Raw genomic sequence first — 26964 nt, 5'->3', positions numbered from 1 at the left:
CTGTAACGTGGGAGTAGGTGGACAACATTATGGTCAGATTTCCCCAAGGCAGGCCTACAGATGGACTTATAGGCGTCTGGTATGTTGCCATAGCACTTATCTAAAATACGTGCCAGGCGAGTGGGACTGTCCACATATTGATGTAAAGTGGGTAAATGATCAGACATGCCACAAGAATTAAAACATACACAGAAGTCTGATTTCGTTTTGCTCCCACTGTACTTTACCCGCCTATCTGTCTAATCAGAAGTAGGCAAGTTTGATCAGGGTTTGGGATAAACACTGCAGTGCTCAGGCCTTCCTGGGTGTCACGTAATGATGCGGGACCACAAGCATTGTGATTGGTTTGCTTGAACCCCTCCCTCTGGTCAAAGAACTCTGAGAGAGGGTCACATATACTTATACGCATTTTTAACAAGTGATCTAAATAAATTATTTGTTCTTCTATACTTAACCAAAACTGCAACAAAAGTGACTCTTTACTTGCCGCTATCACGGCTAATGTTTCTCTGTCAGCGTACACAACAATCTGCTTTTTCTTCAGCTCTTTTCTTGGTTACACAAGCAACATGCCAGTGGACAAGCACCTGGTCATTCCCTGTTGACACGGACAAGAACACAGAAGTATGCCAGAAAACGCTTAGGTTACTCACGTAACCCCGGTTCCCTGAAATAACGGGAACGAAGCATTGCGTCAGTTAGCTGACGCTATGGGGGGAAACTCCTGTTTACTCCGTGACTGAAGCCTATTGGTTAACGTCTGTACAAAGTACAGACCAATGACGTTTGAACCCGCGCGCGGGAGGAACGCGTCCTTATATAAGCGCGGTTCAATCGTCAGGAGCTCATTATATTCGACTGAAGCGCGCAGCCGAATAACACTCGCTGCGTAGACGTTTGTAGCACGGCAAGAGACGCAATGCTTCGTTCCCGTTATTTCAGGGAACCGGGGTTACGTGAGTAACCTAAGCGTTCCCTTTCAATACGGTTCACTTCGCATTGCGTCAGTTAGCTGACGCTATGGGGGAACGTAATCCCATCACGCCGTGCATACACAACGTACTGAAGTGCCTTACCGGAGAGACACTGCGTGTGGCCCTATACCCGGCATATTCACAGCTTAAAAAGCAAATGTGTAAGCACCATATAAATTGTTGACGCGCACACGGTGGGGTTTTAAACGCACCGGGGGCACATAACATAGCACAAGACGGCGAGGTACCGAGCGCGCCGCGGCTGTGCGAGATAAGTAAATTCAGAGTCACGTTGGTGAGCTCGCTGAGCGCACCGTGGTGTACACATAAAACGCATGAGCGTGCATGATTGAGCAGAGAGAACCTGCGCTCGTAGGGCAGGGACGTCTAAGCTGTACAATCTGACAACGTAGACGGCGAAGACCAGCCGGCCGCGTAGCAGATATCAAATATAGATATAGATACCCCTGTAGACCAAGTTCATGAAGAAGCCAAACTCGCAGAGAGTGGGCTCTATATAGGACATAGCTCATAGAGGGGCGTGAGCCAGTGCGATGGTTTCAACGATCCATCTAAATAACCACTGTTAGCAACAGACATACGTAGTGAGTGATCTGCGAAGCTCACGAACGGCCGATCTGACTATAATATGCGGCAGAACGGTTCGTAGCGTGGGATTATACAGATACCACAATAGTGTGAACCCAGGTGCACCCTCGAGCGCATCGGGATGCATATAGGTAGTATTATAGTGCACAGATCGGTGAGCTTTCCAAGCGCGCCGTAAATGTGTATTGACTATAAATTGCACGGGCACAGGTGAACACTTGAATACATCGTGAATGCATATAGATGAATCAGAGTGTTATAATGCACAGGCCGGCAAGATTCTCGAGCGCGCCGTCATGTGTTATGATAATAAATTGTGCGCACACGGGTGAACTCTTCAGACCATGCCCATGCTCTAAGACAAGTGAGCATAATTGTCACGGGAGGTGATAACGTCAACGATCCATAAATAGCCTGTATTGACAGGTGCTCTAGTGAGTGATCTGTGACGCAGATGAACAGCTGATCGTCTGATGTACGTCAGACGTATGTGTCATCCAGGACCTTGGACAGTTCCAGAGCGCTGTGCCTCGGGCACCGTCCGCATCTGAGAAATGACAGGCTTATGAATAAAGTGAATGGCCAGCCGTAAAAGCATGGTTCGCTGTTACCGCCGCCGTCTGCATCTGAGAGATGACAGGCTTGTGAATTAAATGAATGGTCGGTCGTAAAAGCGTGGTTCGCTGTTATCACGGCCACATAGATATAGGTAGGGGAGAGAGCCGCCGTGCCTCTGTAGTGAGGAGAAAAGTGTTCCACCCACGATTCGCGGGGGGTATTGACTTTCAAATGTCACTAGACAGAATGGATCAGACTTTGCATAAGGACGCCTCGTGAAAGGGGTCCTAGCAGCTTGTGTCAATGTGTCATAAGGCACGTAATGTAGGTCGTGTCCCACGGATGCCATCTCCGCACGCCCATCGTAATGGGTTAATATTGGTAGTTTAAGCATGAGATGCGTATCACTCTGATTGAACATAGCTTATAAAGCGATGCAATGAGTTTATAAAGGAGATGACTCGTCAGCTTGTTCAGGGGGCGAGATCTCAGTCTGGTTCGGTAAATAATGAAACCACCGTAGATTGCCCGACCGCATTATCACAATAACACGGTCGAGAGTGCTGCAGTGCTAAATCATCCTCTTAATGTACCGTATTCACAGTACAAGGTGATTTATATGAGACAAACGGCGTTCCACGCGCCGAAGGCTGATTGCCGTCGTAAAGCGTGTTCAACCCACAGCAAATGCTGGGCTAGCTCGTAATGACAGCACTTCATGCAGCAGTGTGTAACTTAAGCAAGCTTCCCGGCCGTCAGCTCGGGGCGGGACCTTTGCTTAGTCAAACTGAAGTGGACTTATGAACAATGCCACGATATTCAGCTTTCTGGGGCTCGTGAGAGGGGTACGTGCGCCCGTCTTAAACGAGATGCCGCGCGCGTCTGACTGTGCGCGCGCTTTAAGCTTTGAAACTTATTGTGGCGGGTAGCAAGCTCACTTGAGGTTGATATTACCCTTAATATCTCCGAGTATTGGAGCGGAGGTGTGAGCGTCTTCGGATCCGCTAATATAAATCAGCTATATGGCCGAAAAACGTCATAAACCGCTTGGCTGTAAGCCTTTGAGTGGCCGTCCGGAGAGGGCGCGATTCAAACGCTTGGAGCCATGCAAAAGTCTGAGGCTGTCCTTCCTCTAGGAAGAGAGAATAACAGCCGTAAGACCGTGCTCGTTTGCGCCATCAGCATCGTAGCGGAGAAACTGAGGTGGGCTGCGAGCGAATTTGGCAGAAAGGTGTTAGAGACGCCGTACAGTCGTGGGGTGTCAATACACAGTATATGGCCAAACCGGGTTTTTTTCGGCTAGCGTCGATAGAATTATGGACAGCAGGCCGTGTGTGCGTATTACTGATTGCTTGTCAGTAAGGCGATAAAGTGTTTAGAGACACCGTACAACCGTGGGTGTCAATACACAGTATAGTAAGCACGGAAATTACTCTTTTTAGAGGAATTAAATACCGTTCGCCACTATAGTGAGGTCGCATAGCCGACAGTATTACACAGTATGTTTGGATAAACAGCACACAGAAAACATTTCAGGGCAGTCCAGCCGAGGCGCGACATAACCCCTTTTTCCCAGACAGTTTCGTTCTCTGTTGATGCAGCTATGCTGCGGAGACCAGAGCTCAGCCGTTCAGGTGCACAAGCCTCAGTAGTGACGGTGACCGAACGGCTCACGGAGCAGGGTAGTATGTCTAGGTAGTTTAATGTCAGACTGAACCCATCGCAGAGAGGAAGTCTGCCGCGAGGCCCGCGGTTTTGCCGTTTATTAAAAGGGCAGAAAAACCGGGTATATATATATAAGAATGTACCAATATTCAGCGCACTGATATAGGACGGGACTGAATAAAGGGAGGTATTCGGGCCTCAGTATATTATAAACAAATTCGTTCTGCCTCTGATTCCGTCTAAACCAGAGAGAAATTACCAGGCAGACGAAAAATGAGCTATCTGAAGCAGGGCCGGCGCCACGAGGGGGCGTGAGGGGGCGTCGCCCCCTCACTGGCACTATCCCGCCCCCTCAGATCACCATTAATGTTGAATGGGATTTTAATGATAAAATGCGCTATTTAAAAATCACGTTTGCCTTGTGTATTGCCTTCCTAAAGTGAATTTTAAAGTCTAATTATTTAACAAAACAAAAAAACAAGTGTGCATGTATTCTACCGTGACACACGCCCACTCATGTGTAGCCTATAGGCTTGTTCGAATTCATCAGGCGAAGACGTCAAAATGCCGCGAGAGCGAGACGAAACGACACATAGTATGATTTTTCGAATCGTTCTCGCGGTACTTTGACGTCATGTGGTTGTTGGTTCTTGCAGCCGCGCCTGAAGTTGAACAAGTTTGTGTTGACGGCTTGAGGCACGCCGACAATGAGCCCGCGTTCTGAGTCTCAGAGGGAAATCAAGATGTCGAAGTGGGAAATTATATAAAAATTTACAGACAGGAGTGTGAGAGTGACCTGGGCCTGCCCTGTAGCAATGGATATATGGAAAATAGCATTGGAAGTTCTACAAACCGGACTCCGGATTGCCGTGGCGTGGATGAATTATCGGAGCATTTCAGGTGCAAAGATCCAAATGTTCGGCTGTCATTAAGTCAATTCGGGCACCATGAACTTCAGCCAGACTGTACATAGTTTTGAAAAGTTCAGATGTTCATGTTCTTCAGCATCCTTGCAAGTCAACGTACAACCAACAGCCTATTATTGTTCTGCATTTAACGTTAAAGGTAAGCCTGTACGATCTCTCTCTCTCTCTCACACACCTGTTTATCAGGAGTAAATAGATAAAAAATAGACATTGTTAAATTTATAATTAACGAATTTGAATTAGCCTATCCTACAGCATAGCTGTATATGTAAACGAGTTATTGTCATTTTGCTATTGTGGTTCTCTAGCTGCTTAATCGCTAGCTTATAGTGCATTACTTGTGGCAGTTAAAATAACTACATTATCAAATTGAACCAAAATGTTGATAAAATCTTGCGTTTGGACCGTTTTTGGGCTGAAAACCATCAACTCTATTTGCCAACACTGCCCCCCACCATTACGTAAAATTTATTTCTACCTCTGGATCTGAACTTCAAATGAGTAGTATTGTGCTAATATGTAACGTTAGATATGCGTTTTTTTGTTGTTGTTGTATTGTTCAGAGCTCTGTACCTTGCTCACTATAGCTGTAGTTTTTGTGGTTGTATTACAGAGATGTTTGTTTATAACACTTTAAAACTTAATGTACCAAACCTATGTATTTTCTAGCTGGGGGAATTTCTGTATATGCATTTATGTGATCGCCCCCTCTGGTATTTTAGACGCCCCCTCATCAGCGCTCGGCTGGCGCCGGCACTGATCTGAAGTGAGATCGGCTCAGGCCAGTGAAGCTCTATAATAAGTGTTTTAGCGCTCCAATAGAGGCGTGTCCGCCTTATCGAGCAGACGAATGAGATCGTGCCGCTCCAGGAGGGGAGGGGCATGAAGCTCTCTTATAATGAGTGTTCTTGGTGCTCCAATAGCGGCGAATCTGCCCTATCGAGCAGACGAATGAGATCGCGCCGCTCCAGGAGGGGAGGGGCATGAAGCTCTGTAATCGTTGAACACTGGACAGCTGCATTTAGAGGCAGCGAGCCGTAATACCGCGTTCTAGCTTAGCCGTTAAGAGACCTCACCACTGTGGGGAAAGGAGCGAGGGACTCTGCGAGCGTGGAGCACGAGTGGCTGTGCTATGACAGAGACAGGGGCAGACCGCCCGTGTTTGCTTGTCGTATGCATCTATCCAGGTCTACGGTTCCCCGCTTGTTCATCTCAACAAGAGAGGAACGGCAGAGGGGAGCAGCAACACAGACAGAACAGCCATGCGTCGTGACGGTATCACCCGATGCACTCGGGGGATTAATATATGTGCCAGAGATCTCGCCACTGAATGTGAGAGGAGCGAAGGGACTCTGTAAGCATGAACGGTTGCGGTGTGACAGAACACAGGGGGGTTAGTCCGTGTGTGCTTGTCTATGCATCCATCTAGTCTCATGGCTCGCCGTGTGTTCATCCCGGCGAGAGAGGAACAGCAGGGGGAGCACGAAACATGGATAAGACTACCAAAGCATAAGCGCGGTCCCGGCGTGGGAGGTGCCAGACCGGTAACGCGCTCGGAGGAAATTCATAGCAGAGAGGCTCACCGAGCCGCTGTGCTGGACGCTATTACAACAGCGCCTGCTCTTTTAGCTTATAGCTTTATATTAAAAATATTGATCTTACCGGGCGGCCGCAGGGGAGACCTCGTCAGGCGTGTGTCCGCTGCACAGGGCTCGAACCACGGCAAGCGAAGGCTATCTTCGGTTCTCGGCCGGAAAGCGGCAGAGGAAGACGCTAGACCTGGACTCTGCTATCTTCGGTTCTCAGCCGGAAAACGGCAGGGGAAGACGCTAGGCCTGGACTCCGCTGCAGGGCTTTTGTCAACGGCGAGGTAAGGCTTCTTCTTTTTCTTCGGAGCAGCGAGAGGTTCGCGCTGAAGGAGAAAATAATGAGCTCCTGACGATTGAACCGCGCTTATATAAGGACGCGTTCCTCCCGCGCGCGGGTTCAAACGTCATTGGTCTGTACTTTGTACAGCCGTTAACCAATAGGCTTCAGTCACGGAGTAAACAGGAGTTTCCCCCCATAGCGTCAGCTAACTGACGCAATGCGAAGTGAACCGTATTGAAAGGGAACCAGCTTGTTGCATAGAGGCTATGCCGTAGGTCTGATGCTGAAGTAAAAAAAACAATGTAAGGATAAATGTTTCTGTAATTATTTTATAGGTAAAAATGAATTTCCTTAATGTGTGAATTACTGAAAAACTTCTTTCAGAAATACTACAGGTGGTGCTTCAAAAGGTAGAAAGTTTGGCAGCCTCCCAGAGAGAAATTCTTCTGTTGAGGAGGAATCAGGGTCAGCAAAGAGAGGAAGAGACCTTGGAGATTACTACTCCCCAAAGCAAGGAGGAGTTTGATGACATGGATGACATGCCTTCAAGACCCTGAATTTAGGAAGAAAGTGGTGGGTGTCATCTTAATTTAGATGGTATTGTACACATGGAAGGAGCTCAAATGCAAAACCCTCTAAGTCTTCATATGACTTTTTGTTTAAATGAGCAATTTTTATTAGGCTTCTACATTTACTTTAATTAATATAAGATATTTAAGAGTGGGATATTTAGCAGACTTTGAAGCTAAATTATTTGAATAATGTATACTATGTCTGGGCAACATTGTAATCTATTTTTTTTTTTGACAAAGGTGGCTTTTAGGTTTTTTGCATAAACTAACGAAAACAATTCATTTTCACATGTCTTTGAAAAATGTGACTATAAGCATCAATAACATTAACTTGGGAAATTGTAACTGATGGTATTTCAGACTCATCATCTCAGACTTATTGGCGGGGCCACTTCAGGGGAATATGTACGAAGGATTATGAGGGTTGTCGCAAACAACGCTGTATGGAGTCAATACAGTCTGCTTGGGAAGCCAGAAAAGTTGCCTCTCATCAGAACCACAGTCTGCAAAGTAATCAAAAGTAACTCAATTAATAAACATTTGACAGCAATACATGAAATATCTCATTTTAAATCAGACAGTCCTAAACCTAGGGCAGGGGTGCCTAAACTTGGCACCCAGAGGCCAATGTCCTGCAGAGTTTAGCTTTGATCAAACACACCTGGACAGCTGATCAGGAGCTGCATACTCAATTTGCTAATACTAAGCTGTAATAAGATTGTACTGTTTTTGGTGTTGGGAAAGTACATACTGTTGAGTGCAGAACAACAGAGCATCCACACACTGAAACATACTAACGTGACATTCTAAACATACTAAAGTGACGACTGTTACCTGGACGACTGTGATCCTTGAAAAATGCAAACATCAGAATTAAACTCATCTTTGCATTCAAGCATTTCATCATTCATTACTTGTCATGTAATGTTTACTTTGTAGTTTTAGTCATTGTTTCAGTGACACATAATTTATTTAATTATTTAATTCTGTGTAATGCCTCTCGCATTGAATTGTGGGTAATATCAGCCGTTTAAGTGTCCATGGATCTAAACTTCAGATTTTCAACTAAAACAGTACACCATCTGTACAGCATTTATGAATACTCATTTTAAAGGTATAGCAGAAGATTTTCCTGAATTTTAGAAAAATAACCGCCCTCTCCACTTTTTTAACAAAATGCAATTGCACAACACTCTACCTGCTCCCGAGAGGTAATGCCTATTATACGTGTGCACAAGCGTAGTTCTTCTCGTGCACGCTCTGTTTACAAGTTGCTGTCGGCATGGCTCTTTCCAAAAGTAGCTTGTTGCATTTGTGTAATAATAAATACAATGGTGAACACAGTGGAATTATCAAAAATAAACACACAAGGTTTTAGACATTTCAGCATAAAACCTTTTACCATTTGGTCAAAATCTACTTTAGACAAATTGAGATGTTTATCGTGTCTCCGCGGTGCATGACTTGGCCAGGGCTAGCATCGCCTATCATAGCTTACATCAACTTTTACTCACAGTGGGTCTCATTCATGAAACATTCGTAAATATATGAGTAAATATGTGAGTGATTTGCACGTAAACAGACCTTCCCGAAAACTCTCCTCCTGATTCACAAATACTTCGTAAACGTCAGATTTGATAGTTAAATGTGTGTATTTGTTAATGAATTCCAATCAGTCGTACATGGGACGCGCGTGCACGCTTATTCTCAATTACCATAAATCCCGCCCATTAAATCCGACTGACAACTATATATGGGCATCATATTATGACACCAAACGAATGATTTCAGCATGATTTCAGCATGATTTTGCGCAGCGGTCTGCCAAATCTATATATTAGCCATCGTAAATGTGTTATGCCTGATTTTGGCCATTTTATAGGAAACAATTTCCTTAACAATTTCGTTTGCCCAGCCCTATTGAAATCAATAATGTATTTGATTAAAGTGTTCCGTTTGCAGATGCTATTACTGGAGCTTAAGTTAAAAGAAAAAACGTATATAATTACTGTATAATATTTTTTACAAAATGCTGTGTAATATGTACATGATTATGGTGAATTAAAATACAGCCTTCTTGATGAGCAAAACGTTCGGATGTTAAACGCACCATTTACGCGTGGCTGGGAGCAGGTGTAGATTTCTTTCGTACCAACTAACATTTGGAAAATACGCACAATCCGAAAATGTACGCCAAAAGGACTTTACGAACGATTTACACAAAAATTCGTTATGCTCGTGTTTCATGAATGAAACCCAGTGATTTTAAATGGATTTCTCCAAATAGCATGCCAAGCTTTACCTGTCGAGTAGAAACTTCGCGACTGAGGCATTAGTAGGAAGCCCAAACTGTGCTTTTAGCGCATGCCAGCATGTGAAAAAGGGATGGGCAACTGGCGGCCCGAGGGCCGCACACGGCCCGGGATAAATTTTAATACGGCTTGCTGGACCATTTTATACTTAATCAAATACTTTTAAAATGATGATTTTTGTATTAGGACTTAAAACCTCCCAACCAGGAGGGGGCGCTAGGTCCCCTGCGGATCGTCACAGTAAGCATAGTCCCGTGTTTGGGCTTATGTGAAGAAGAGGTCTTCAGGGGATCCAAAAAACCCAAGGTCCGACCCTAGACCTGATAAGGTTCGGGTCTAAATGTTTCACGTGTGCCTCGGACACAGGTCGGGTACAATAATCGGGTCTCGGGTTATTTAAAATGAATGTGTTTTTGCCAAACAGACCCGAGAAGCCCTGAACTATGTGTGTGTTAATGTCCTTTTCAAACCTCTCCTCTGTTTGCCAAGAGCCCTTTATTGCGACATTGTGTGGCTGGCGATAGGTACATTTTCGTTGAGACAGAAATGTCAGATCATTTTAAATGTACATTTTAGCGGTTACCTTGGTGTCATCGTCATATAAACAAATGGAGCAGCTCGCCAAATTGGTTGCACGCCCACCGGGGCTGCAGACTGCAGATTGCACACACGTCAGTTTCCATTCAGGTCCAGTCGGGTTCAAAACAATGCCACTGGTTTGGGTGACGGATCGGACTTGAGCCAGAATTACTCTTAGATTTGAAAGGTAAAATACATTGTTATAAAAATTTTTATATATTTAGTTTTGAATCTAGGTATTATTTATTATTATTATTATGTATATTTATTTTAAATAATTTTGTTCTCTGAAGGCTACTAATTTAAAAGTGCCTTGTTTGTTACAGATGTTAAAGCAATGCAGTTAAGAAGTTTTATCTAAAAATGCTTTGTCCACTGAAAATAAAGTTATGATTTAAAATTAGCATAATTTAAAAAACTTTAACTCTTTCCCCGCCATTGACGAGATATCTCGTCAATTAAGAGAAAACGCTTCCCCGCCAATGACGAGATTTTCCGTCTTTCCGTAATACCGCTATTATCCACCAGGTGGCGCCCTTCCGCAAATTTTTAAACCCGGAAGTATTGCCCTATGGCAAGCTGCTGCATGTCCGTGTCTGTTTTAAAGATCGCCCTGAAATGGATCTCTATGAAAAGTCCGTCAAAAAAATGGATTTATCTCTGCTTTTTGCTCAAAATATGGTGTTTTTGCAAAAACCTACCCATATTCAAAAGCTGATTGCAAAAGAACCACTAAAGGTAGGATGAAACGGGTTTTTTTCTTTGAAAGCAGAGGGTCTGTTCTTTCATTTGGTATATTGTATGTTTATATATTTAAAGAAGAAAATTTTCTGGAAGGCATTAAACTTTGGTGAAAATCATGAAAAACGCTGGCGCTGGCTGGCAACTTTTTTTTAAAACGCTGGCGGTGAAAGAGTTAAGGACCGGTTCATTGTATAGTGTGTTTTTTTTTAATAAAGAAAATTAAGAGTGATGTACATTGTGTGTGTGGTTCTGGCCCCCTTGGTATAAATGAGAAAAATGCTGGCCCTCGTCATTATCAAAGTTGCCCATCCCTGGTGTAAAATATATTCTCCCAAAAACACTCTGGTCTTGTTTCTTTCTTCAGAGGCCTTTCTATTACTTGTCATACAATTCGTAGACACTTTTTCTCTTGCGACCCTCAGACATTTTGAAAAAACATGGTGAGAACGTGAGCTTCAATGAATGGCTAGCTGAAACCGTAGCTCACCACACACAGAGCTGGGTAGTAATTTATTACATGTAATCTGGATTACTTAATCAGATTCCAAAAATCAAGTACTTGTAAGTGGACAAAACTACATTTTAAAATACTTGTAATCAGACTACTGTTACTTTTTATGGATTTACATGATTACATATTATTTAAACTATGGCAGTATGATGTTCACAATTTTGTAAATCTATTATTTTTTTTACACTTTTCATAATAAATGTACCTACCGCTTATATACGTTCATGATTGTTCGAGTTTTTCCGGGGAAGACGGGGAGGGTGTGGAAACGCATAGGAGATAAGCAACGATGAGAAGATGCAAACTGGAGCAGCACTCAGTGTTTGATCACTGGATGCAAAGGCGTTGATTTGGATAGAGACCTTAGGGACATGTCCCTACCAATACCAAGGGAAGATTGACTTGTCCGTATGAATAAATTTGACCAAACAATGAATCTATATGTACATATTACAACTGGTGTCCATCTGTGACTTGTGTTTTTTACATATTACTTATTTTATTTATCCATGAATATTTAAATCAGATTCAAATATTTTACAACTGCTTTCTGTAAAATTAGCATTATAGGTGGTACACAAACGTTTAACAAATTTCTTTCTCTGCAACAAGTCCCGCCTCTGTAACTCAAATTGCTAATAGGATTGTCTTTGTCTTTCTTAAGTCCCACCTCTCTAACCCTTGTCACTTTATGATTGGCTTTGTCTTGTAGACTCGCTGTCTAATATAGGCTGCATTTGGAAGTATGAAGCCCCAAAGCTCTATCAACAAGAGGCGATGTGCATCATGTCATGATTATGCAGGCTAGCGGTGCAGAGGGGAAAAAAATTTATACCAACAGTTTTATGCAAAAAATATGTGACAAGTTGTGTCACATATTAATTACGGGACAGTGTTTTCTCCCAATACATGACAATCCTATATTAAACGGATGAGTTGCAAATTTAAACAGTGTATGTCTGGACTTGTTAACAGTATATGTACAGTTTAGTGCACACTGAGCTATCTGTATGTAGTTAGCAATTATTTTTGTTCTTGGTTTCATTCAACATACAAAATCCAATAAATAATGGCATGGGTTTTGTGATGGCTGTTGGAGTATAATGTGTAACTTTGTTCTGCATTTTTTTTAGGTGGAGCAGATCTGGAGGAAATATTTTGGTTCAGTTTTTAACTTGCCATGGCAGAATTTTTACTGGCATCAAAAAAAATTTACTTAATTTTAACTAAATATATTTTAAATTCATAAAGAGTGATTTTGTTTGTTACTCTCAGTTGACACTAGTAGCAAAGTAAATAATTGTTAGTATTGTGAAGTATTAACTGTCAGTACATTGCACTTTAAAATAAGTTTTTACGGTTCTTGTTGCTAATATATTTTTTCCCCTCTTAAGCAGGTGGACACATCTGGCACTGCAGGATTTGAGTCCCTGGCTGCATAGAGTGTTACTGATGGTAGCCTTTGTTACTTTGGTCCCAGCTCTATGCAGGTTATTCACTAGGTCCCCCCATGTGGTTCTGGAATTTTTGCTCACCATTCTGGTGATAATTGTTACCCTACGGGATGAGATCTTGCGTGGAGCCCCAGATCGAGGGAGATTACCAGTGTTCTTGTATGTCTTACATTTTCTAATTATTGCTCTCACAGTTGATTTCTTCACACCAAGCTGCTTACCTATTGCAGATTCAGTCTTCCCAGCCTGGTGCAGGTCTACAATTTTGTTTCTGGTGTCCTTTGACAGCTCTTTGGTCTTGGCCATAGTTGAGTTTGCAGTCTGACTGTTTTAGGTTGTGGACAGGTGTCTTTTATACTGCAAACAAGTTCAAACAGGTGCCATTAATACAGGTAACAAGTGGAGGACAGAGGATCCTCTTAAAGAAGAAGTTACAGGTCTGCGAGAGAAAGAAATCTTGCTTTTTTGTTATTGACCAAATACTTATTTTCCACCATAAATTGCAAATAAATTCTTAAAAAATCAGACAATGTGATTTTCTGGATTTTTTCCCTCATTTTGTCTCTCATAGTTGAAGTGTACCTATGATGAAAATTACAGGCCCCTCTCATCTTTTTAAGTGGGAGAACTTGCACAATTGGTGGTTGACTAAATACTTTTTTGCCCCACTGTATATTACTGACTACAAATTTTGTCATGTAATTCTTAATCGGTAATGGATTACAATTCATAAGTAATCTACCCAGCATATACATCAGGGGTAGTACAAACTTTCAGGCAGGTCTGTTGAGGCAAGTTAGAGCTAAACTTTGGAGGACAGTGGGCCTCCAGTACTGAGTTTGGGCATCCCTGGACTAGAAAGGGTTTTGATAGTGCTTTTAATATTTTTAGCACAACCTACACTAACACTACCTACAAACTAAAATAAATTACATGTACTTATAAATGTATTTATGTATTTTTGCTTGAACAATGTACTGTAAAAGTACTAATCAAAATGTGCACATATTTTTACATTTACCACTAGATTTATGATTACAACATTAATAAACATAAACAAACTGTACCTGTTGTGGCTTTTCTCATTCCAGATGTTGTCATGAAATGTAAACCTGGGGTTGAAGAGAGGGACATGGAATGTTTAATTGCCGAGCCACTTAAACATGCACCGGCCTTTGTGAAAACACATGTTCAGGTACGATCAGCCAGCCAGTGTTGGGAAAGTTCACTTTCTACTTGAACTAGTTCAATTCACAGTTCACAAATTTTAAAATGAACAAGTTCAGTTCATATTTCAAAATTTTGAACTAGTTCACAGTTCCAAAAATGAACTATTTTATAGTTCTTTTCCCCCATATTATTTTTCTTTTAATTATTGCCATTATAGCCCATATAGAACCACAGACAGCAGTTATTTTTATCAGTTTTAACCCTCTGGGGTCCGACCACATTTGGTCTTTTTTCAGTTGCTTTAAAACATAATAATGGCAAGTATCTCATACGACTGTGTTCAGCACAAACTAGGCTAAAATATTATATAAGCTACATGTATGTACATGTTTGTATTTTTGAGAAAAAAATGTTTATGCGTGGTTTTTAAAAAAGCAAAATTTTTAAGTCACTGATAAGTCCAAAAAAACCATACTACACATGTTTTAACAATACTTTTCTAAACAGAATCTAGTAGTCCAGAGTTTTTTCTTTAAAATGATGTGATTATCATCCTGCCTACTCATTCACATAAAACAATATAATACTTTAGAAATTGTAAGACACTTTTTGTTTAGAGGGGCCGTATGCGAGAAGGATTGATTGACAGCTAGCAAACAAAGGCTGGCATAATGAGCTGCATAATGAGGCAGTAATGTGAGAGGGAACTACAGTAAAGAATGTGAGGACAAATGTATACATGTTTGTTTGAGGTTTATTAAGAAGTTAACAATATAATAAAAATAGAAATGAAGGTCAGTAGGACATTTTCAGTTTATTTGGAAACAAACTCTATTCAAAAACTTAACTTGTATAAGAAACTGATAAACAACAGAGCTGTAAACTTCATGTGGCTCATGTTACCATATAACTTTATGTCCAAAAAGTGTGAATATGTTTTTCCACTTAATAGTTTTGTACTCATAAGAGGGATGGAGACCTGTAAGAGAGTTATAAACAGCTGTTAGCATAAATTGTCCACAGAAATACCCTTACATACATAACTGATGGGTAAATGATAGCACTACATTCAGATTAACTATCATGCACATAAACTAAATTAGTATCTCAGATAAACATCTGCAGTGATTAGTTATATAAAAAGCTGTTTTCAGATGCCCATCCCCTTATCGTCTAGCTTCTGTTTTAAATGCGTTTCTGTAAGCGAGTATGAACTTTAAAAACACATCGCATATGGCGTCCATGTGCGCGAGCTCGCGTCCCCGTGGAAACAACGCGGTGCTCATAATAAAACGGTGTCGCGTGTAAAGCGCAATGTATGGAATGCGTTGCATGTAAACAATATATGATATCATATTACAGCAGATCCCGCAGTGCAGCATTACTCAAAGTTGCCATGAAGGATATGAAAGTGAATAATGGTGTCTAACACTGTACAGCATGTAACAATGAAATCCGCCATTACATGATCACGCGTCCTTGTTTGTAAACAATGCGAAAGTTTTTCAATCCGAAGCGTGCAGTCTGCTGAGGTCGCTTATGTAGGCTGAACTGTACAAGCCATAAGCATATTACAACATGATAGCAAATATAAATGAAGACAAATCACTTACAGTTTCTTCAGGAATATATCCTCCTCCAGTGCGTCCCCCATTGTTCTTCTTCTTAGGTAACGTTAAAGATAAACGCTTCTCTTCCTCAATGTCCAGACATAAATGAAGATATTCCTCACGTGTGTGTATAAAGTTTAATATCCAAACATGCGGTAAAGTCTTTAAATCTAATCAAACTTTACTTCGTCTGTTTGTTATTGTGTTGAGCTGCTCCTCATTACCATGTCAACAGCGTGTACCGCCTGTGGGCGTGACCAAATGAAAGATAATGAAGTCAGCCAGGAAAAACAGTACTCTCTTTACTTCAATGCAGATTATATAAACAGTCAGTATTTGTTTTTGATTATAATTAGCTTGTTGAAAAGTAGACATTTCAGGCTTTCTTTGGATATGTGTATCATGTTTGTGTGACGAGTATTCGCGGAGTTTCAACTGATTTTTGTAACGTGATTTGAGAGACAGCTGACGGAGACAGAAATGTCTGAATGATCACCCTGTTTGTTTTCTTAATTTGACAAAAACACAAAGATCTATTGTTATTGTGAATGTACACTAATTAAAGAGGACCCTTCACAGTTTCAAATGATGTAAAACACATAAGTGTATGATTATTAATGATGGAGTATTTTAAGTTGATTCTGCTATGATAAGGAGAAAACACGTCAAAACGCGTCGACGCGTTTTTGGACCCCTGGGGGTTAACACTGAAGCTAAATGCGTCAGATTTCATCTCATATCCAACTTTAAATCCTAATCCAACCAGGGTTTACATTAGCATTGACTGTCTTTTTGTTTTTGTATTTGCTTGCACATACCTTAAAAGGCTAGCCGGGTGCTTCAAGGGGGTTTTCCGGGCAAGAAGCGCTGCGAGGCATCGCATGTAGGACAACTCGCAGGTATTGCACACCGCACGTTAAATAGCGTGAAGTTAGTTAAGAGTCTATTTCAAGATCCAGAATATGTGTAAGCAGCCTATGTTCATCTTTAACCATTTAGGACAAATATGATGTTATTTAATGTTAAACTATGTGAGTGGCGCGGCAGGGGTTTAGCAGCGTCCAGTGCGTCACCTCCATGCTGCTCTTTGTTTTGATGACGCATGTAGCCGTGAAACGCGGCTGTTGCCAGACTGGGTGTTTTTTCCGCTACACATTAAGGCCTGTTTACAGTGTGTTTTAGCCGGGTTTTCGCCTGGAAGACTTTATAGAAATCTGGCACCCTATTGAACGACGTTAAACTGAGAGAGCGTGCCGTTCACAAGCCCCAGAATAAACAAGTTCACAGTAACGTTCATCAGGCAGTAATACAGTACGTTCAATTCATGTTCGCCCAAAATATGAACGAGTTCATGAACTTTCGTTCAATGAACTTGTTCAGGCACAACACTGCAGACAGCCAAGTAAAAACGTAAACCAATGTACACAAGCATCCCTGATCACGTGCCCAAATTAGCTGACATGTTCGCGCCATATTCGTAAATGCATAATATAATTTGGAAAAATAGCAACAAATGACACTAACACACACGAATGCACTCTTATCTGGCTTCCAAACATTTATGTAATATGTATTACATTCTCCTATTGAATTGTGATATTGTTTCATATTAAAGTGTATACCAACTGTATGTATGTATGTAAATGTGCTATATTGTTAATAATTTGTAGAAACGTAAACAAAACTTATTGTTTAACCCTCTGGGGTCTAAGGGGCTTTTATGGCCCTGGAGAAGTTTTGACCTGCACTGACATTTGTGCTGTTTTCAGTTGCTTAAAAACATAACAATGGCAAAAGTCTCACAACACTGTGTTCAGCACAAACTGGGCTACAATATTATATGAGCAACATGTATGCACATGTTTATATTTTTGAGAGAAAAATGTTTATGCTTGTTTTTTGAAAAAGTAAAATTTTTAAGTCACTGATATAAGTCCACAAAACTCATTCTAAACATGTTTTCCCAAGACTTTTCAAAACAGGATCTAATAGTCTAGAGTTTTTTCTTCAGAATGATGTGAAAATCTTCTGCCTACTCATTCACATAAAACAATATATTGATTCACAATTCCTTAGACACTTTTGCTTGGGAAAGGCCGTATACGTGGAGGCGGGAAAGCTCCTGAATAATCAGTGATTGACATCTGAGGAAACAAAAGACTTGCATAATAAGTCACATAGGAATGTAACAGGAATTTCTATTAATTTTAACAAGTATACCTTTAAAAACCATGGTTTTACTAAAGAAAAAGTGAAACCATGTTTTTGGCTACAAATACTATAGTAATCATAAATCATTGGCCATCATAAAAATGAACACAGGGTTAGTGTTTGGTTGGCCAGCTAGAGTTTTACTTTTGCGCAGTTAAAAGCTCAATAGAAGAACTGCCCATCATTGTCTGGACTCTTATTTGTGTTTTTGTAATCATTATAGTAGAAACACAACAAGGGCCAAGCTTGATCAAGAGCAGCACAAAAAGGACATGTGTGCACATGCGAGTGATCCTGCATTTATTAACTTGCTGTGCGGAGATATATGCATAGGCAGAAGTAAATAAGGATTGAGATGTGCTGTTTGCAATCACGTCTTTTATAAGAATTCTAAAAAGCGCGTAAAATTTCCTGACTTGTGTGTTTTTGTATGTGTGTGCCCGGCGTGTGTACTGTTTGATGGAAGGACAAAGAAAACACCTGCGTTTGGAGATAGTGACACACATACGCAAGTAAATAAGGATTTAGATGTCAGGATTTAGATGTCAGGATTTTTTGGTGCACTCGGATGAAACAACTCAGCATAACAAGGAACAAAGAGACTGTATTGTATATTGTGTGTCCATTGACTGCAGCAAGCAAAAGCTATGCATATTGATGGGCCGATCTCAGCTCATTATACAGATAATGAGCTAACCCCACCCAGCACAAGACGTCATTTAGACGTTGTTTTTTGGGCTAAATCACGTCGGCCCGTCATGACCTTCATTTAGTCCAAAAAAAGACGTTGAAAACTGGTCTTTGTTTGGTCCGTCTAATTCAGTCCAAATTTAGCCTAAAATTAGACGTCTTTTTCGGACCACTTTTCAACGTGTCTCCATTCAATAATAATCCTGACAAAATATGCATGAATGTATACGTAGAAACAATAAATACTGAGCACATTGAACGATAATGAAACACATGCTTTGTTTAAAGTCTATTAATATTTCTGTTTATTTTAATTAAATAAATATGTTAAATGTGCTCTAAACAGGTCATTTTGGTCCTGTACAGCACTGATAGAAGCACTTCATTTTCATCTTTAAACAAATATCTTTATTTTCTTTTAATATGATATTATTGGCAGAGGCGCGCGTCCGTCTCTCTCCGCATGCTTTGTGATCACGTGATTATTCAACCGGAGACGCGCGTTGGGTATTTACAGATTTTCTCCTCAGACAAGTGTTTCTGTTTTGTGGTCGATTCTGGGTAAGTTTCCTTAAATTCGTTGTTACTTTATTGAAATTAGTTCACAGGGATGTTAATTCAGTTGTCAGTATATGTCGATACGACTAATAAATGATCAATTTGAATGTTTATCGTTTGTTAGTAATGTTAGCTCGAGCGCTGTCAGCTTGACTGAGCTCGTCGCGCAGGTGTGAGCTAATGGAAATCTTTTATTTGTCTTTATATCTTCTATATAATCGTGTTATGCTTGTTTTTAAATGTATTTTAAATTGTTTAGTTAATTATAATGCAAGTTTACTCCAAGTATTGTAGTGTGGGCTTTTTTCAGTTTACGGCTAGCCTGATTGAGCCCGTGGCGCAGCTGTGAGCTAACAGTTAACGTTAGTGGATATTTGTTTTATATCTTTTATAAAAACGTGTTGTGAAACGTTTTTTCTTAAGTGTATTAAACAAATTACGTTATATCGCAAGTTTACTCCATGCATTGCAATATATGTGTGCTTTGTTCAGCTCCCTATCAAAATTACATTAACTACTCTACTTTAAAATGTTAAAGGCCATTCTGAATAAATAACTGTTGTATATTTATTGTTACTTCTTTCAGATCCTTTTCTTGGTGTGTCTTGATGTTTTCTATTGGCTAAAGAGTAAGTATTACTTTGTTCATATTTTCACAGCCACCAGAATCAGACTCAAGTCAAGTGCTCAAAAGTGAAATAGCATGTTGGTCTCTTCAATGCAATGATAAATAAAATAGTTATAACTAATTAAATGGTCATATCTCACTTTGACTTTATGTACAGTTTGCTCGAGGTCAAAACACAGCTCATTCATACAAATCAAACAGTGACACTGGCTATATGTCTGCTTTCTTTTTTTATAGCAATAAAAGCATAGAGATATATAAAGCAAAGACAACTATAAGATAATCCTTTAGGAGCCAGTAAAACATCTACAGTTACAGCAGTAAACATACTTGTTATGGGGTAAGAAAAACTAGTACAGTGTAGATATGAACTATGGTATCCTAAGCACTTCTCTTATTATTGCTTCTGTCTTGTTCTCAATTTTTTGTTGTGCAAATAAGGAGACTTAGAGTAAGTACAAATTGAGCTTTTAGTACTGACGGGAATATTACATCGCCATTCGTTTGAAAGAAATAACAGACACTTTGAATGAAAGTGGTATGAATACTTAAAGGAATAGTCTATCCATTTTCCATATTAAACTATGTTATTACCTTAACTAAGAAGAGTTGATACATCCCTGTATCATCTTAGTGCGTGCACGTAATGGCTGGGGCGCGCTGCGACACTTCGATGGCATTTAGCTTAGCCTCATTCATTCAATGGTACCAAACAGAGATAAAGTTAGAAGTGACCAAACACATCAACGGTTTTCCTATTTAAGACGAGTAGTTATACGAGCCAGTTTGGTGGCACAAAATAAAACGTAGCGCTTTTCTAAGAGGATTTAAAAGAGGAACTATTTTATGGCGGAATAGCACTTTTGGGAGTACTTGGACTCGCCCGAAAAATCTGCTCCCCTTCTCTCTCTTTTATAATGGGAGAGGGAGGGTGTTACTGCGCCGAGTCAAAGTACTCCCAAAAGTGCTGTTCCGCCATAAAATATAGTTCCTCTTTTAAATCTGCTTAGAAAAGCGCTACGTTTTATTTTGTACCACCAAACTTGCGCGTATAACTACGATAATAATACTAGGGATGCACCGATACCACTTTTTTTGGAATACGAGTACTTGCATTTCAGTACTTGCCGATACCGAGTACTTAATAAAAAACATGATTTAAATTTACAGGTAACAGCTTTAGTCGTATAATTTAACAAAAAACAAAGGACTAGTTTTCCAGTTAGTTGTAAACTCTGCCTCTTTGGACAACACAAGAGGCGTTAACCCCTTACACACCGCTCAAACATAGACATTTCTCAGACCGTGGTATCGATTCCAGGGATCGGGGGACTTTTAACGAGTACTTTAGAAAATGTGGTATCGAGGCCGATACCAGTATCGGTGCATCCCTAAATAATAATTTTTCTGATGCTGCGGTTTACTCCATTGTAGAATGTCTCTGTGAAACTGACAATCTCAGGTAGGAGCTGCTGGTTTGTGGTTGGCAGTATGGATCACAGTCTGCGACTCATGAGGAGCTGGGCTGGAGACATGAAGAGGTTGTCAACAGGTGTGTTCCTATACTCTATCAAAATGAGATAGGGATCAGTCATGAGGGCCAATGTGTGTGAAACTTAATGTTTTTGCAAAGTCTTCAAACTCTTTGTGTTGATATTGTGGACCTTTTAATTTCACTGGTATGCCATGTCTCGCGAAAGTGACTAAGCTTGCTGATGACAGTGGCAGCCATAGTAGTGTTGAGTTTGTCTAATTGGAAGAAATGGTTATAGTAATCTACATTAACCATTTATTCATTGTTCGAGGTGAAGAGGTCTGAAGCTAATACCTGCCATGGTCTGATTGGTATTTCATTAGGAATCATGGGTTCCTTGGTATTTGAATTATGTTGAACCAGGCAAGTACTCCATCTTTCGATCATGTGTTCTATCTGCTTACACATTTCTAGCCAGAATAACATTTCGTGCTCTTAGCTTAGACTTCTCAGCGTGTGCGCATATCTCAGGTCAGATATGACTATTTTCTTATCTTCACTGGTCAATGAAAGTTTGTCTTAAAAGTCAATAATGTATGTGGCAAATTGTCTCCTATTTGCAGGCCATCCATCCAAGATCATCTATCTGAGCTGCTGAAAACTGCCTCGGTACGGATCTGTTGGAGCTTTGTGTCACTGACTGGTACGTTTTTATAATTAAGTGAATCTACATGTCCATATCTTTGATGAGATTGTCATGTTTTGTTGCTATGGTCTTTCTGGAGAGGATGTCTGCCACAGGAATCTCCTTTCCTGTTTTCGTGTTAGATGTCATATTTCTAGGGCTGTAGAATCATTCTTTAAAGCCGTGGAGGAGCGGCATCTAGCAGGACCCTATGAAATCCATTAAATTTTTGTCCCGAATTCAGTTTTATTTTTCTCAAATAATCACACCAAACGCTTTTTAAAAAAAGAGCAGTGTGACGCGAGTTTTCATATTGCTAGCAACCAACGAGTCAGCTGTCTTGTCAATCAAATATTGAAGCGTGATATTATTTTGCTCTAAACTGTCATATAAGCAGAAACTTTATAAAGAGGACGCTTGCTCTGACCTTGTTTGAGGGTGAGAGGTGCACAAACACATAGGAGAGTGAGCGAGTGGAGTCCGGTTCTTCAAAGCAACTGTAAACTTCCCTCACCACACCGTAAGGCCCGCCTCTCCCCCCATTCGATTGGACAATAGAAAGATGCGAATGACGTCGGCTGCTTTTCCGCTCTCATCGCTCCTTCAAAAGTGTGTGCTGCGGCTGGTGACAAAAAACGCAAGCCGTTCGGCGCGCATAAACAGTGCGCAAATACTCCCTGCCCATAGAATATAATTAAAAAAGGCGCCTGCAACTGCCATAAATGCGTTTGGTGTGATTGGCCCCTAAGAGTGATTCTTAGCTTTAAGAAATTTGACAACTTGCTTTTATATTTAAGATTGAAAGTAGGAGTATATTTCATGAATTCTTAGTACTTAAGACAAAAATGGCACTTTCAGAAGCTTGATAAATATGGGAACAGTAGTCCAACTTAAAACTAAATTCAGTTTCTTTCCTTTCCTATCAGTATTTCTGCAAATTCCTGTTCCGTGTCACATGGCTTATGCAAGACTGAATCCATAAAGGTGAGTCGTCATAATCATGAGAAACGTCTTTGCTCACTGCATGCACATTTCTTTTATAAGCAGAATGACACACTTTGGTGAAGTGATTGTGTTTTTGGGGCTGTTTAAACTTTGTATTAAAGCCGCTCTATGCATTTCGGCGTTTTTGTCAAACAGCGACCCCTAGAGTCGCTGGAGAATACTTGCAACTGTCGTAATTTTCCACTCTAGTACTAGTGTTTCACAATTTCATACAAATATTTGGCTACTGCATAGTCTACTAAACTACAGATGATGGTAATAGGATAATAAGAAGTTTATTCCAAGTGTAGAGTGCATATAATAATAAAGTACCGCGTTTGCTAGCTTGTAACGTTTTTACATGATTGCAGCTAAATCACAAGTAAACATTACAAAATGCCATGACAACGTTTATTGTGTACGTTGCATTATTTCATAACATTGTTCGCTATAATGTCACTATACATGATTATTGCTATCTATCATAATAGTTTGCAAATTGTGCATGTTTACACTATTTACAACCTCTAGGCTTATTTATGTCCTGATAATTATGTGAGATATTGACAACTGTTGTCATGATAATCGCATGACATACTACAAGCAAGCGCAACAACATACAACATAGACCGCAATCAAGTTTACAAATAAGAGATTTACTTACTAGTCCATCAACAAGATCGCCAAATCAGCATCCCATACAGTGCTGTCTTTTAGCTCACGCCAACGAGTAAAAACCTGATTCCGGTCAGATTCTCTTTTCCTTTTCCAACTCTCTTCCGAACGCGCTTTCTTAACTTTTAAATCGTTTAGCCTCACGTCTGAAATTCGCGCGTGCAGTTGTTGTCATAGGCTTGATCAACTTTATGCGGCGCTGCAAGAACCGACAGCCGGATGACGTCAAAGTGCCATCTCGGATCATTCTCGCGGTACTTTGACATCATCCAGCGGTCGGTTCTTGCAGCGCCACACAAAGTCGAACAAGCCTAACGTGTGTGACGTCGTTGCAGTAAAGCAAGTCGTGATTCTCGCGAGATTTGTCAGGGGCGGTTCTCTCAAGCTTGCATTGCTGGTTTTGGTAGCGGCGTCCTCCCCGAGCTTCAACGGGAGGATGATTCGCCCTACTATGACTTTGTTTACCACCGAAATAACTTTGAAGTTGTTACATTAAGGTAAAATAACTGCATAGTGTGTCTTTAAGATGTGTGTGGTTTTTTGTCGATCGGCTCATAAGCGGATGAGAAGGACACATTCTGTTTACACCTGGTATTTAAATCCGTCAGTTTTGTCCCCTTTCAACCTCTTCTGTTCTGAATACTTTTAGGGGATGGTCTGTGGAGACTGTGGGCGATTCCTTCTGCTGTCATTTAAACATGAGCAGGAGTAATGACGGGATTTAAATGGACGCAGCTAATATTATGCCAGAGTCCGCTGCTTGTAAGTAAACATGCGGCACAGTGTTTTGTACATTTATATGTAAAAGCTTTCTTTGATATTTCTTTGATATTCTCTTGTGGGTGTTGGAACACATTCTACCACATGCACGCTTAACCTACATAAGCAATCCGATTAAAAGTGTTTTCAACTACCTCTGAATGTGGTCAAAAGTGGACAACCTCAAGATGTTTTGAACATCATTTACACATGTCTTTAGCATCGTCCACTTGTGGTCCGATCGACAACAGCACATCTTAATACCAAGTGAAAATAGCCCCTTTTTTACTTGCGCTTCCAAGCTTTATAATGCATGGCTCCAGACTAACTTTTTTCACTAGGAGCACAGTGGCCCCCAACTGAACATTTTAGGAGCGCAACCAGAAAATTTAGGGGCACACACCAAAAATCAACATGCTTACCAAATACTGTATTACTAATAAATACTTTAATGAAAGATTCAGAAAGTACAATTTGCTGTTTCAAATTCAGTGTCACATCACAAAAAAAGGTAAAATTTACTGGTCACACATGTGCGACTGGATGTAAAATTAAGTGGCACACTCTCAAATTTTGGTGGCAAAATGCGACCAATCGGGGGCAGTCTGGAGCCCTGTAATGGTAGAAAACAACAATTAGGGAACAACTTCTGACTTTAAACCTCAATAAAGTGCATTCATCCTTCACAGAGGTAATCCATATTCAAATGTTTACCGCAAACTAGTTATTATAGTTTATAAAGTTTAAAACATTATCTTTTCTTACTATATAGCATCGATGACCCACAGAAGAGCTTTATTAACCCCTTGGAGCTGTGTGGATTACTTCTTTAAAGGCTGCACTTCTTTGGGAAAATGTACCCTGATCCATGTTTTTTCACATATTAAGCTCGGAAAAGCAAGGACATTTACTAAAATAACTCCAAATGTGTACGTCTGAACATGTGTATGTCGAGTTACTGAGTGTGAGTACATCATTGGGTAATTTTAAAATCTGTCTAAAGCATTGCTTTAAATATTTAAATGGTGTATAGCAATACATAAATTCCTTTTAATATTAGTGTACCTAATTGGATTGATCATGCTTTACTTTTTGTTAAGACAACCCCTGTTTTTAATGTTAACATTTAATTTTTTTTATGTTCTCAATTAGATGCTGTAACCATAAAGCAACCAGGACAACACACCTGGAGTGACCGAGAGCATGATGAAGAAAGAATCGGACGAGAAAATATCAACTGGTGCCCATGATGAGACATGTTGTTCTTGGACCTGCTTTTTCTGTTTAGTAATAAGTGGTTTTATGTGGTTACATAAAAGTAATTTAATATTCAATCCACAAGCTAAATTTCCTACATTTTCTTAACAGGGTAGTTGACCCAAAAATGAAAATTCTGTCATTTACACAAACAGTTTGGTTACAAACATTTCTCACAATATCTGCCTTCCTGTTTATCAGAACAAAGAAATTTATGTGGGTTTGTAACAACATGAGAGTGTGTAAATGATGACATAATTTTCATTTTTGGGTGAAGTACCCCTTTAACATTTTTATACCCAGGGGTAGGGGTGTGCAGCGGAGTCAGTATTTGTATCTGTAACAGTCTCAAAATTATTTGTATCTGTATTTGTATTATAACTTAAATAACTGTAAATATTTATTATTAAATTAAATTATTAAAAATAATAATACAAAATTTTAATCAAAAAGACAAATAACTTGATTCTCGTTAGTAATACTCATGGAAAGCAAACAACTCATTTTTAAAGCCTCATACAGCTTGTGCTATGCATCATTGTATTGTAGCATTAAAATAACAAACTTGAAAGCACGTTGACAAAACTGTAGGCTAGATCACCCTTAAATGTTTATTGTGCCTGTCAGCACAATTCCATGAGACCCATTCTTTCTAAATGAGTGCGATGTTTTCAGAAAAAAATAAGTAGCCTACATTAATCCCTAGTCTAGCGATTTAAAAATAGTAATTAAACATCTAAAATGATCGTTATTTGTAAGTTTTCTAAAAGAGTGAAATATAACCTAATACTACTCATATATCCATGTCTGACATCTTGGTTTCAGTTTAAAAACATGCAGGAATTTGAAAATAAAATGCAGGACTTGCTTGATGCTTAAAGAGTTATTAAAAAGTTCGGGAACTGATTTATGTTAAAAAGTTTTTAAGATCGACAAACTCGCGCTGACTGACAGATCCGAAATGCAACGCAGGGACACGCAAGTGGCGCAGTATATGCACAGAATAGTTCAAAAACATCTGTTTTGATAAGAATTTACGAAAGCATAATAAGCATTAGAACAAACTTGCTGAACTCATTTTTATCTATGTCCATATAGCGTTTGCGCGAATATAACGAATTGTTTTAAAAAAAACTTTCTTATTAATCTTCATCTAAATAAATAAATAATCAGATATTTGTTTAAATTTTTAAATAACAGTATGCTCTATTAAAAATCAGTTTTGACTTATTTCAAAACCAGCAACATGATTTAAAACAATAATGTAATTAGAAATATTTAATTCAAATGTTTCAGTTGTTATTTGCTTACTTTATTTTTATGTTAATTGCAATTCATGTCATAGTATTCTTCAGTTTAAATTTTGCTTTTAAAATGTTACATTTTCATATTTTTATCTATTTACTTATTTATTTTATATTCACCTAGATTGACAATAAAGCTTGCTTCGACTAGAAGTAATTAAAATATCATCTACCGGTGCCACAGAG

The sequence above is a fragment of the Paramisgurnus dabryanus genome, chromosome 10 (genome assembly GCF_030506205.2).
Source record: "Paramisgurnus dabryanus chromosome 10, PD_genome_1.1, whole genome shotgun sequence".
NCBI lineage: Eukaryota > Metazoa > Chordata > Actinopteri > Cypriniformes > Cobitidae > Paramisgurnus > Paramisgurnus dabryanus.
This window is presented reverse-complemented; position numbering follows the sequence as displayed.